Raw genomic sequence first — 14,333 nt, 5'->3', positions numbered from 1 at the left:
CTGCTGTCAGCAGCATCCTATCCTGAATGGCCCAGCCAGCCTGGACAGTGCTATGGGGGGGGCACATATCCCAGGGGAACACATTCCATAAGCCCACTGAAACGTGAAGTAAATTCAAACATCCAGGGGCCCATTCAGATGGGCGATTAGCTTCTCCACAGCAAGAATCTGCAGAGGAAAAACTTCAGCCCTATGGACACTGTGTGAGATCAGCCATGGTCAGATTTAAACAAATTGACTGCCAAGCGGCGCCATCCCTTTACATATTTACATAGTTACATAGTAGGTGAGGTTGAAAAAAAGACACAAGTCCAACCTATGTGTGTGATTATATGTCAGTCAGGGGCGGACTGACCATTGAGCCACTCGGGCACTGCCCGAGGGCCCTGGGCCACTAGGGGGCCCCATCAGGGTTGCCAGCCTCAGTAAAACCAGTGACAGTATGTATAAATCAGTGTTTTTTTTACATCTGTCTGTGTATACTGTGTGTACATGTATGTGTATACTGTGTGATTGTATACTGTGTGGCCCCATAATCTCTAATTGCCTGGGGGCCCCACAATCTCCTATTGCCCGGGGCCCCATGAGTTATCAGTCCGCCCCTGATGTCAGTATTACAGTATATCCCTGTATGTTGTGGTCATTCAGGTGCTTATCTAATAGTTTCTTGAAGCTATCGATGCTCCCTGCTGAGACCACCGCCTGTGGAAGGGAATTCCACATCCTTGCCACTCTTACAGTAAAGAACCCTCTACGTAGTTTAAGGTTAAACCTCTTTTCTTCTAGTTTTAATGAGTGGCCACGAGTCTTGTTAAACTCTCTTCTGCGAAAAAGTTTTATCCCTATTGTGGGGTCACCAGTATGGTATTTGTAAATTGAAATCATATCCCCTCTCAAGCGTCTCTTCTCCAGAGAGAATAAGTTCAGTGCTTGCAACCTTTCCTCATAACTAAGAATCTTCCAGACCCATTTTTAGTTTTGTTGCCCTTCTTTGTACTCGCTCCATTTCCAGTACATCCTTCCTGAGGACTGGTGCCCAGAACTGGACAGCATACTCCAGGTGAGGCCGGACCAGAGTCTTGTAGAGTGGGAGAATTATCGTTTTATCTCTGGAGTTGATCCCCCTTTTAATGCATGCCAATATTCCTTTAAAAAAGCCGTCTGCGCCCAGGCCTAGTCAAAGCCCCAAATTGCATGTACCCTCTTGGAGGAACAGTTCCATGCAATTACTGGCCGATCCTGAATGCAGATCTGGGTTAGTGGCTGTTATGTAAATCTGGAGCAAACATGCAAATCAGGAAAGGTGAAGTAAATCCAGAAATCCTTAAAGTGGTTGTAAAGCCTTAGTGCCAGTTCACACAGGGGCAACCCGACTTACAGCGCGACTTTGCAAGGCGGTTTGGAGGTGATTTCAGCAACTTACAACGCGACTTAAAGTCGCCTCCAGGACAGGCGACTTTGGCTGTGACCAATCACAGAATAATCAGCTCTGTGAGAGGGAGGGGGTTGCCTGGGTAAATCATTTTCTGTTTCCTGTAAAATCGCTTCAATATAGATTGAAATCCGACTTGGAGGGGACTTTTACTGAAATCTATGGGTACAAGTTGCCTTGAAGTAGTACAGGAACCTTTTCTGAAGTCAGATCAACTTCAGTAGTGTACATTAGGACGGCTCTCATTCACGTCTATGTCTTATGTCCAGTGACTTGAGGACTTACAAGTCGGATCCCAAGTCGCTGTAGTGTGAAACGGCACTTAAGGTTTTCACCTTAAAGTGATACTAAAGTTCATTTTTTCAAATGTAAAAATAACAAGAATCTTATACTTACCTGCAGTGTTTGTATCTGTGCAGTGGTTTTGCATAGAGCAGCCCTGATCATCCTCCTTCCCGGGTCCCTCGCTGGCGCTCCTGGCCACTCCCTCCTGCCGGATACCCCCACAGCAGGAAGCTTGCTATGGGGGCACCCAAGCCGAGGTGTCCATTCAGACACGGAGCCATGGTTCGGCCCTGTTCCCTCTCTCTCCTCATTGACTCATTGACTTTTATTGACAGTAGCGGAAGCCAATAGCACCCTGCTGCTGTCTCAACCAATGAGGGACAGTCCCGAGCAGCCGAGTCTCTCGTGCAACATCGCTGGATCAAGATGGGTTTAAATATTAGGGGGTGCTGGGGCGGCTGCTGCACACTGCCACATAGGTGACACTGATAGGTGGCACAGATGAGGCAGCCACGGCTTTCTGTGTGAGGGACTGATGTCCCTCTGACAGAAGCCGGCGATCTGCTTTTTTTTTTTCCCCCTCACGCTGACAGTGATTACCGATCTTCTGTTTACATCACGTGATCAGCTGTCATTGGCTAAAAGCTGATCACGTGGTAAGAGGCCAGGATCGGCCCCTTACTCCGATCAGCCGAGTCTCAGACTCGGTGATCACAGAGCGCGCCGTGTGCAACCTGCAGACAGCTCATGCACAGGAGGACGTCTATGGACGCCCTCCCGGCAATTAGGGCCCGCGCTGTAGCCATCTTTTGGCTATAGCGCGGGTGGCAAGTAGTTAAGCCTAGTACACGATCAGAATATGGTACAAAAAAAATTTTAAAATACCGCTTTCTAAGTGATTGTATGTTAATCTGATCATTAGTACACAGCTTTAGTCCAAAATTTGCTGAAGGGACAAAAACAAAAAATTTTTCACGTACGACACCAGACCGTATGATTATCGTTTAATCAGTCGTTTTCTTCCAAAAATACAATACAAATCCATTACATCACTTCCAAATTTTTAGACTTTAGTAACTTATTTGTCTTCGATATGAGACCAGCATGCAAAAAGAAAAAAAAAAAAAAAAAGACGGATGAGCATTCGTCTGATAATCTGATCAAGTGAACTAGGCTTAAGAGTCCATTCAGACTAGCGAATAGCTTCTTGAGTGCTTGTAACCTGAACAGACTAATAACTGCCACTGCCGTTTTGTATGTAACTACTCATCTGAGAGGTTACATGTCAGAGTTTTTAGCTGGCCTTGGACGCACACCATTTACAACTATGGGTCGGAGTTACTGGCCACATACGAACTGGCACAGCTGTTCATCAGTTAGCACGCATCCAAGGCACAGATTGTTGCTGCGTCACAAGGCAACATTTAACTGCCTGAGCAGTGCAGCATGTTTGCCAATCTAAATCAGTGGTTTGGAAGTCCTGTCCTCAGGACCCACTAAAGCAGGCCATACACGGTCGAATTTCGAACTAATTTCCTTTTCAAAATCAGAAAGTTCGGTTTTTTTTGTGATCCGATGACGCCACCATTGATTTTCGAAATTCGGCCGACCAAGCCTTCAATTTCACTGTATGTTGCTACAGAAAAGAATTTTCTTGGCCGGGAATCTTCTTTTCTCTCTCCGTAAATTTTCTTTTCTTATTACATTTCTCGCACGATTCTCCCATCATTGATTAGAAAATCGTTCGTTTTTCTAAAAATTTCCAACATGTCCGATTCCTCAAATTTGATTTCCGCACGAAAATCGGCCGTTGTTGCAGCCCACTAATGATGCAAAATTCATACGAAAATTCTTTCATACGATTTTCGAAAGAAAATTCTTACGAAATTCGAACCGTGTATGGCCGGCATAACAGGCCAGGTTTGCAAGATAACTGAAATACATCACAGGTGATATTATTTGCTGCTCAGTGATTGCAGTATTCTAGTCTGCATCTCCCCAAGGTAATACTTAAAATCTAGCCTGTTAGTGGGTCCTGAGGACAGGAGTTGAGAACCACTGATCTAAATGATTCCTTATCCGTATGCTGGTTCTGGTTTGTGATTCAAAATATATGATAGTAGAACAGTCGGTAACTAGCATCAGCAGTTAAAAGCCCCCCTCTCCCCCCAAGGACGCATCTTTCTGCAAAAAGATCCTTTTTCAGATATGTGCAAGTATTATCAGTTTTTGTGTTTTAGGTTTTTGGGCCCTTTAAGAAAAAAAAAGTCAAAATGCCTGTTTAAAAATAGTTCAGGCATCACATTTTAAGGAAACGCAGCCAAACACGCTGTTGGTGGAAAATGTTAGTTAAAAGAAGTTCTGTAACTTTCTAAGTTCTGCAAAGATAGCGACATTGTGAATACTCACAGTTAGATGGGAGCGCAGGCAGCTGAAACCAGACTTGGGCAAAGCAGAAATGTGGCAGCAGCACGGATATAAAAGCTGCTTTTGACTGCAGGCACTGGATTGCACACGCCTAGTTTTGCCCCACCTATTAAAACCTGACCAACAACCCAGCCTACTGAAAAAAAAAAAAACTGTTGCTAATACTAAAAACGATTCCTTTCACATTCTTTTCAGGGGAGGATTCTCGGATACAGAAAATTGGAAATGTTATTGCCAGAAGATGTCAAATGAAAGACTTGCATATTAGCACATTCCCAGTTATGCATGTGAAACGGATTCAAGAACCAGTTCCCAAAATCCTCTAATACAAGGTTTCAAAAAGCAGCCCTCGAGGAATGCTAGCAGCCGCAGGTCATGTTTTCTAGATTTCTTTAGGCTACATTCACACTAGTCTCCTGTGTTTGGTTTATATAAAAACGCAGGGGAAATTATCTTTGAAGTAGAAATAAACGTTATGCTTCCCGCGTTCTCCTGTGTTTCAATGTGCTTGCGTTTACACACATTCAAAAACGCATTTTCAACATTTGTTTCTGTTTTATGCATTTTATTATGCAAGGAAAGCTATTCTAATAAAATGGCAGATGACAGACCCCCCCTACAGTATCCCAATGGTACAGTTTAATTAACAATGTCCTCCCCCTGTACAAGCTCACCTACCTGGGCCACAATTGCCCTAAAAAGTTGCATAAAATCTGGAATTCTTGGATTAAGGCTAGTAACCTCACAATTTGTTTCACCCCCCCACCTATCCCCTCTCTTCCCCTTCTATTTCCTTTGCCCCCCACCTCCATCTCACTTTATTATCCTTACTTCCCTAATTGCCTTAAGTCTCTACTAATATAAATAGAATGCTAGGCTTAATGGGTTAGTTCCTGGTGTAGGCTTATGGGATATCCTCTGATATCTTAAACAATGGAAAAACACATATACGAGAGCGCCCAGGCTGCACAACCCAAATGTATACAGAAAAGACAAGACAAGGATTCCCCAAGGGGGTTTTTTAGGCAGCAATACATTGAATGTTATTATAATAATAAAGTAAGTCAAATTCATAACGTATATAAATGTGTAACAAGTTTATTTAAAAGTACAAAATACAGACTCTGGTTGACATGTACCAAAAATCGACATATAACATCATCCATGGTTAAAAAACGTGTCATCAATAATGTCCATATGAATACCCCAATGCATTTCGACCCATTGGTCTTCTTCAGGGGGGTTTTGTATTCTAGGAAAATATGTCACAGTTAGAGTTTAAACTTATAACCTTAGTCAATATGTAAAACATTTACACAGCATTTAGCATTGATAAATAACTGTATTACATTGTATCTATGGAGGTATATTTACCATTGAGTGGATGATATGGTGAAGATGCACCAACCAAACCAGATTGTTTAAAAGCATGAAGGCCTAGAGATCCCAGAGGCCGCACATATCCCTCCGTGCATCCCAGGCACATCCGCAATCCATTGGACTTGCAAGGGGTCACACATTTGGACAGGGGAAATGACGGGGGCAGAGCACCTGCCATTGTATATAGAAAAGACTTGGTTAGGAACCTTAGTAGTATTGTTCTCAAAATATCTAGTGCCGTAGGGCAATAGCTAATTAGCCCTCAATGGAGTGATTGCTTGTATATATGTATATTACTGTTAATCAAACCTATTACTCGGAAGTATGTATTTAATTGATAGTATAATAATTAAAGGATACAAATGATGAAAAATGTGCATGAATGACGCATGATGGGTGATAGAAGGATGTTAAGAATAATAAATCCAATTAGAGCATGGATGGAGAAAGTGAATGTGCTGATAGTGCCATGGTGATGATGATGGATGTGAAGTGATCGTGTGGGAATGCACTGTGAGAATTAGTGTAAAAAGAAAAAAACTAACTAAATCAAACCAAACTGTGATAAAAACTAAAAATGTGTATGGGTGCCAGTGAACAGATCAAGCCAATTGTTAGGAGTGTATGGGGTGAATGTAGAGGTTGGAATGGTGAACATGTGTATGAATAGTGATGGCTAGAGGTGGAAAGACAATTGTACTAAGTGAGTGTATCCAAAAAATAGTTGGTTAGTGATGGTATTATTAATGATGTTAGAATCGATATCAGCTATAGTGGGTAAACTAAACATAGCACTTACCTAGTGCTGGATGCTTCTCAGTATAGTGGCAGCTTTACAAGGATACAACTACAGAGCATCCAAGAACTGCCAATTATATAATCACAGGGGGCTAACCTACGACTTGCAGGTAAGGAACTCCTCCCCAACGTGCCAATCCTCACATGTCCATGGCGCCGATTGACGGCGTCTGTGTGGCCCCCTCGGCGTTCCGGAAGGCGGAAGCCCCGGCAGCCGCCGTCACCTCCGACGCAATTGCGTGACGTCACGACGCCACGCGCGTGCGCAAAGGAACCCGCACGCACGCGACGTCACTGATGGTCCGGAGGTGATCGCGGGACGCCGCCGGCACGGGGGGAGCTCCCCACGACTGCCCTTAGGCAAAAGTCTTGTCGTGGAGACCATAAGGGGGAGAATCGCAAAAGCATAATGCGTCTCCCCCCCCCCCCCGTGCCGGGAAGTCAAATGGAGATGGGAATGCCACCCCGGGATACACAGCGGACACAGCAGTCCATGGGCAGTGAGCCTTACATGCCAAAACAAAGTGGTGTGGCCACATAAATGTTGTAGTTCATAAATTTGAAAGTAGTAATGTATATCTAATATGTCAAGATGTTAAAAAATACATTAAAAAGGCCAGGAACATATACAAAAAACCAACAAACCAAAAAGGTCAGAAGATGGGGAGGGAAAAAAGTGTTTTCCTTCATCTCAGGAGCAATGTTCTCCCATGCCTACATGGTAGATATGTTCTACACCAGGCAACATTCTCAAACCATTGGAACAAGGAGCCAATTGGAGCGAGGATGGGGAGGGGGAAAAGTGATTGTTTACCCCCATCCCAGGAGTGATATTCTCCTATGCCAATAATTGGTGAGTGCAATCGTACTGGGCAACATCTTCAAACCGTTGGGATATGTCCTGGCTCGTATGGGGTCTCTCATGTGCTAGAAGGGGAAACGGGTGTTTAACCACCCAAATAGAAGAAAAACAATGGAAAAACACATATACGAGAGCGCCCAGGCTGCACAACCCAAATGTATACAGAAAAGACAAGACAAGGATTCCCCAAGGGGGTTTTTTAGGCAGCAATACATTGAATGTTATTATAATAATAAAGTAAGTCAAATTCATAACGTATATAAATGTGTAACAAGTTTATTTAAAAGTACAAAATACAGACTCTGGTTGACATGTACCAAAAATCGACATATAACATCATCCATGGTTAAAAAACGTGTCATCAATAATGTCCATATGAATACCCCAATGCATTTCGACCCATTGGTCTTCTTCAGGGGGGTTTTGTATTCTAGGAAAATATGTCACAGTTAGAGTTTAAACTTATAACCTTAGTCAATATGTAAAACATTTACACAGCATTTAGCATTGATAAATAACTGTATTACATTGTATCTATGGAGGTATATTTACCATTGAGTGGATGATATGGTGAAGATGCACCAACCAAACCAGATTGTTTAAAAGCATGAAGGCCTAGAGATCCCAGAGGCCGCACATATCCCTCCGTGCATCCCAGGCACATCCGCAATCCATTGGACTTGCAAGGGGTCACACATTTGGACAGGGGAAATGACGGGGGCAGAGCACCTGCCATTGTATATAGAAAAGACTTGGTTAGGAACCTTAGTAGTATTGTTCTCAAAATATCTAGTGCCGTAGGGCAATAGCTAATTAGCCCTCAATGGAGTGATTGCTTGTATATATGTATATTACTGTTAATCAAACCTATTACTCGGAAGTATGTATTTAATTGATAGTATAATAATTAAAGGATACAAATGATGAAAAATGTGCATGAATGACGCATGATGGGTGATAGAAGGATGTTAAGAATAATAAATCCAATTAGAGCATGGATGGAGAAAGTGAATGTGCTGATAGTGCCATGGTGATGATGATGGATGTGAAGTGATCGTGTGGGAATGCACTGTGAGAATTGGTGTAAAAAGAAAAAAACTAACTAAATCAAACCAAACTGTGATAAAAACTAAAAATGTGTATGGGTGCCAGTGAACAGATCAAGCCAATTGTTAGGAGTGTATGGGGTGAATGTAGAGGTTGGAATGGTGAACATGTGTATGAATAGTGATGGCTAGAGGTGAAAAGACAATTGTACTAAGTGAGTGTATCCAAAAAATAGTTAGTTAGTGATGGTATTATTAATGATGTTAGAATCGATATCAGCTATAGTGGGTAAACTAAACATAGCACTTACCTAGTGCTGGATGCTTCTCAGTATAGTGGCAGCTTTACAAGGATACAACTACAGAGCATCCAAGAACTGCCAATTATATAATCACAGGGGGCTAACCTACGACTTGCAGGTGAGGAACTCCTCCCCAACGTGCCAATCCTCACATGTCCATGGCGCCGATTGACGGCGTCTGTGTGGCCCCCTCGGCGTTCCGGAAGGCGGAAGCCCCGGCAGCCGCCGTCACCTCCGACGCAATTGCGTGACGTCACGACGCCACGCGCGTGCGCAAAGGAACCCGCACGCACGCGACGTCACTGATGGTCCGGAGGTGATCGCGGGACGCCGCCGGCACGGGGGGAGCTCCCCACGACTGCCCTTAGGCAAAAGTCTTGTCGTGGAGACCATAAGGGGGAGAATCGCAAAAGCATAATGCGTCTCCCCCCCCCCCCCCCGTGCCGGGAAGTCAAATGGAGATGGGAATGTCACCCCGGGATACACAGCGGACACAGCAGTCCATGGGCAGTGAGCCTTACATGCCAAAACAAAGTGGTGTGGCCACATAAATGTTGTAGTTCATAAATTTGAAAGTAGTAATGTATATCTAATATGTCAAGATGTTAAAAAATACATTAAAAAGGCCAGGAACATATACAAAAAACCAACAAACCAAAAAGGTCAGAAGATGGGGAGGGAAAAAAGTGTTTTCCTTCATCTCAGGAGCAATGTTCTCCCATGCCTACATGGTAGATATGTTCTACACCAGGCAACATTCTCAAACCATTGGAACAAGGAGCCAATTGGAGCGAGGATGGGGAGGGGGAAAAGTGATTGTTTACCCCCATCCCAGGAGTGATATTCTCCTATGCCAATAATTGGTGAGTGCAATCGTACTGGGCAACATCTTCAAACCGTTGGGATATGTCCTGGCTCGTATGGGGTCTCTCATGTGCTAGAAGGGGAAACGGGTGTTTAACCACCCAAATAGAAGAAAAACAATGGAAAAACACATATACGAGAGCGCCCAGGCTGCACAACCCAAATGTATACAGAAAAGACAAGACAAGGATTCCCCAAGGGGGTTTTTTAGGCAGCAATACATTGAATGTTATTATAATAATAAAGTAAGTCAAATTCATAACGTATATAAATGTGTAACAAGTTTATTTAAAAGTACAAAATACAGACTCTGGTTGACATGTACCAAAAATCGACATATAACATCATCCATGGTTAAAAAACGTGTCATCAATAATGTCCATATGAATACCCCAATGCATTTCGACCCATTGGTCTTCTTCAGGGGGGTTTTGTATTCTAGGAAAATATGTCACAGTTAGAGTTTAAACTTATAACCTTAGTCAATATGTAAAACATTTACACAGCATTTAGCATTGATAAATAACTGTATTACATTGTATCTATGGAGGTATATTTACCATTGAGTGGATGATATGGTGAAGATGCACCAACCAAACCAGATTGTTTAAAAGCATGAAGGCCTAGAGATCCCAGAGGCCGCACATATCCCTCCGTGCATCCCAGGCACATCCGCAATCCATTGGACTTGCAAGGGGTCACACATTTGGACAGGGGAAATGACGGGGGCAGAGCACCTGCCATTGTATATAGAAAAGACTTGGTTAGGAACCTTAGTAGTATTGTTCTCAAAATATCTAGTGCCGTAGGGCAATAGCTAATTAGCCCTCAATGGAGTGATTGCTTGTATATATGTATATTACTGTTAATCAAACCTATTACTCGGAAGTATGTATTTAATTGATAGTATAATAATTAAAGGATACAAATGATGAAAAATGTGCATGAATGACGCATGATGGGTGATAGAAGGATGTTAAGAATAATAAATCCAATTAGAGCATGGATGGAGAAAGTGAATGTGCTGATAGTGCCATGGTGATGATGATGGATGTGAAGTGATCGTGTGGGAATGCACTGTGAGAATTAGTGTAAAAAGAAAAAAACTAACTAAATCAAACCAAACTGTGATAAAAACTAAAAATGTGTATGGGTGCCAGTGAACAGATCAAGCCAATTGTTAGGAGTGTATGGGGTGAATGTAGAGGTTGGAATGGTGAACATGTGTATGAATAGTGATGGCTAGAGGTGAAAAGACAATTGTACTAAGTGAGTGTATCCAAAAAATAGTTAGTTAGTGATGGTATTATTAATGATGTTAGAATCGATATCAGCTATAGTGGGTAAACTAAACATAGCACTTACCTAGTGCTGGATGCTTCTCAGTATAGTGGCAGCTTTACAAGGATACAACTACAGAGCATCCAAGAACTGCCAATTATATAATCACAGGGGGCTAACCTACGACTTGCAGGTGAGGAACTCCTCCCCAACGTGCCAATCCTCACATGTCCATGGCGCCGATTGACGGCGTCTGTGTGGCCCCCTCGGCGTTCCGGAAGGCGGAAGCCCCGGCAGCCGCCGTCACCTCCGACGCAATTGCGTGACGTATCCTTGTAAAGCTGCCACTATACTGAGAAGCATCCAGCACTAGGTAAGTGCTATGTTTAGTTTACCCACTATAGCTGATATCGATTCTAACATCATTAATAATACCATCACTAACTAACTATTTTTTGGATACACTCACTTAGTACAATTGTCTTTTCACCTCTAGCCATCACTATTCATACACATGTTCACCATTCCAACCTCTACATTCACCCCATACACTCCTAACAATTGGCTTGATCTGTTCACTGGCACCCATACACATTTTTAGTTTTTATCACAGTTTGGTTTGATTTAGTTAGTTTTTTTCTTTTTACACTAATTCTCACAGTGCATTCCCACACGATCACTTCACATCCATCATCATCACCATGGCACTATCAGCACATTCACTTTCTCCATCCATGCTCTAATTGGATTTATTATTCTTAACATCCTTCTATCACCCATCATGCGTCATTCATGCACATTTTTCATCATTTGTATCCTTTAATTATTATACTATCAATTAAATACATACTTCCGAGTAATAGGTTTGATTAACAGTAATATACATATATACAAGCAATCACTCCATTGAGGGCTAATTAGCTATTGCCCTACGGCACTAGATATTTTGAGAACAATACTACTAAGGTTCCTAACCAAGTCTTTTCTATATACAATGGCAGGTGCTCTGCCCCCGTCATTTCCCCTGTCCAAATGTGTGACCCCTTGCAAGTCCAATGGATTGCGGATGTGCCTGGGATGCACGGAGGGATATGTGCGGCCTCTGGGATCTCTAGGCCTTCATGCTTTTAAACAATCTGGTTTGGTTGGTGCATCTTCACCATATCATCCACTCAATGGTAAATATACCTCCATAGATACAATGTAATACAGTTATTTATCAATGCTAAATGCTGTGTAAATGTTTTACATATTGACTAAGGTTATAAGTTTAAACTCTAACTGTGACATATTTTCCTAGAATACAAAACCCCCCTGAAGAAGACCAATGGGTCGAAATGCATTGGGGTATTCATATGGACATTATTGATGACACGTTTTTTAACCATGGATGATGTTATATGTCGATTTTTGGTACATGTCAACCAGAGTCTGTATTTTGTACTTTTAAATAAACTTGTTACACATTTATATACGTTATGAATTTGACTTACTTTATTATTATAATAACATTCAATGTATTGCTGCCTAAAAAACCCCCTTGGGGAATCCTTGTCTTGTCTTTTCTGTATACATTTGGGTTGTGCAGCCTGGGCGCTCTCGTATATGTGTTTTTCCATTGTTTTTCTTCTATTTGGGTGGTTAAACACCCGTTTCCCCTTCTAGCACATGAGAGACCCCATACGAGCCAGGACATATCCCAACGGTTTGAAGATGTTGCCCAGTACGATTGCACTCACCAATTATTGGCATAGGAGAATATCACTCCTGGGATGGGGGTAAACAATCACTTTTCCCCCTCCCCATCCTCGCTCCAATTGGCTCCTTGTTCCAATGGTTTGAGAATGTTGCCTGGTGTAGAACATATCTACCATGTAGGCATGGGAGAACATTGCTCCTGAGATGAAGGAAAACACTTTTTTCCCTCCCCATCTTCTGACCTTTTTGGTTTGTTGGTTTTTTGTATATGTTCCTGGCCTTTTTAATGTATTTTTTAACATCTTGACATATTAGATATACATTACTACTTTCAAATTTATGAACTACAACATTTATGTGGCCACACCACTTTGTTTTGGCATGTAAGGCTCACTGCCCATGGACTGCTGTGTCCGCTGTGTATCCCGGGGTGGCATTCCCATCTCCATTTGACTTCCCGGCACGGGGGGGGGGGGGAGACGCATTATGCTTTTGCGATTCTCCCCCTTATGGTCTCCACGACAAGACTTTTGCCTAAGGGCAGTCGTGGGGAGCTCCCCCCGTGCCGGCGGCGTCCCGCGATCACCTCCGGACCATCAGTGACGTCGCGTGCGTGCGGGTTCCTTTGCGCACGCGCGTGGCGTCGTGACGTCACGCAATTGCGTCGGAGGTGACGGCGGCTGCCGGGGCTTCCGCCTTCCGGAACGCCGAGGGGGCCACACAGACGCCGTCAATCGGCGCCATGGACATGTGAGGATTGGCACGTTGGGGAGGAGTTCCTCACCTGCAAGTCGTAGGTTAGCCCCCTGTGATTATATAATTGGCAGTTCTTGGATGCTCTGTAGTTGTATCCTTGTAAAGCTGCCACTATACTGAGAAGCATCCAGCACTAGGTAAGTGCTATGTTTAGTTTACCCACTATAGCTGATATCGATTCTAACATCATTAATAATACCATCACTAACTAACTATTTTTTGGATACACTCACTTAGTACAATTGTCTTTTCACCTCTAGCCATCACTATTCATACACATGTTCACCATTCCAACCTCTACATTCACCCCATACACTCCTAACAATTGGCTTGATCTGTTCACTGGCACCCATACACATTTTTAGTTTTTATCACAGTTTGGTTTGATTTAGTTAGTTTTTTTCTTTTTACACTAATTCTCACAGTGCATTCCCACACGATCACTTCACATCCATCATCATCACCATGGCACTATCAGCACATTCACTTTCTCCATCCATGCTCTAATTGGATTTATTATTCTTAACATCCTTCTATCACCCATCATGCGTCATTCATGCACATTTTTCATCATTTGTATCCTTTAATTATTATACTATCAATTAAATACATACTTCCGAGTAATAGGTTTGATTAACAGTAATATACATATATACAAGCAATCACTCCATTGAGGGCTAATTAGCTATTGCCCTACGGCACTAGATATTTTGAGAACAATACTACTAAGGTTCCTAACCAAGTCTTTTCTATATACAATGGCAGGTGCTCTGCCCCCGTCATTTCCCCTGTCCAAATGTGTGACCCCTTGCAAGTCCAATGGATTGCGGATGTGCCTGGGATGCACGGAGGGATATGTGCGGCCTCTGGGATCTCTAGGCCTTCATGCTTTTAAACAATCTGGTTTGGTTGGTGCATCTTCACCATATCATCCACTCAATGGTAAATATACCTCCATAGATACAATGTAATACAGTTATTTATCAATGCTAAATGCTGTGTAAATGTTTTACATATTGACTAAGGTTATAAGTTTAAACTCTAACTGTGACATATTTTCCTAGAATACAAAACCCCCCTGAAGAAGACCAATGGGTCGAAATGCATTGGGGTATTCATATGGACATTATTGATGACACGTTTTTTAACCATGGATGATGTTATATGTCGATTTTTGGTACATGTCAACCAGAGTCTGTATT

The 14,333-nt window shown here is 42.6% G+C and overlaps 1 protein-coding gene across 2 annotated transcripts in view; it reads right to left on the bottom strand.

The window, feature by feature from the left end:
- LGALS3 (galectin 3) overlaps nucleotides 1–4,262 on the bottom strand; it is a 31,290-nt gene extending 27,028 nt beyond the window's left edge. For both annotated transcript variants that reach the window (XM_073610096.1, XM_073610097.1), the window contains exon 1: nucleotides 4,127–4,262. The gene's annotated coding sequence lies outside the window, so the exon portion shown is untranslated. The remainder of the gene's footprint in view (nucleotides 1–4,126) is intronic.
- Between the last annotated feature and the right edge of the window lie 10,071 nt (nucleotides 4,263–14,333).

Source organism: Aquarana catesbeiana, linkage group LG13 (assembly GCF_042186555.1).
Source record: "Aquarana catesbeiana isolate 2022-GZ linkage group LG13, ASM4218655v1, whole genome shotgun sequence".
NCBI lineage: Eukaryota > Metazoa > Chordata > Amphibia > Anura > Ranidae > Aquarana > Aquarana catesbeiana.
Note: the sequence above shows the minus strand (reverse complement) of the source record. Positions and strands in the feature narration are given on the sequence as shown.